We start from the raw sequence: 289 nt of genomic DNA, 5'->3' as shown, positions 1-289 counted from the left end.
TACTCAAACCGATAAAATTTCAGGTTGCATCAATAGAAGTGTAAATTAGATGTTTTTCTTAATTTTATGCCAATATAAATAGATCAAATCTCCGTCTTGTTCTTTATTTTGAGCTAGCCGCCACTAGTTATATATATATATAAATAACATTAAATTGTTTAACATTAAAAAATATATATATTTAAAAAAATTAATTAATTTATATAATTTAAAATCAACTTTTTTTTCATTATTTAAAAAATAAATATATTTATTATTTGAAAAAACTGAAACTTTATATATATATATA

This window comes from Cicer arietinum, chromosome 4 (genome assembly GCF_000331145.2).
Source record: "Cicer arietinum cultivar CDC Frontier isolate Library 1 chromosome 4, Cicar.CDCFrontier_v2.0, whole genome shotgun sequence".
NCBI classification, from domain to species: Eukaryota; Viridiplantae; Streptophyta; class Magnoliopsida; order Fabales; family Fabaceae; genus Cicer; species Cicer arietinum.
Note: the sequence above shows the minus strand (reverse complement) of the source record.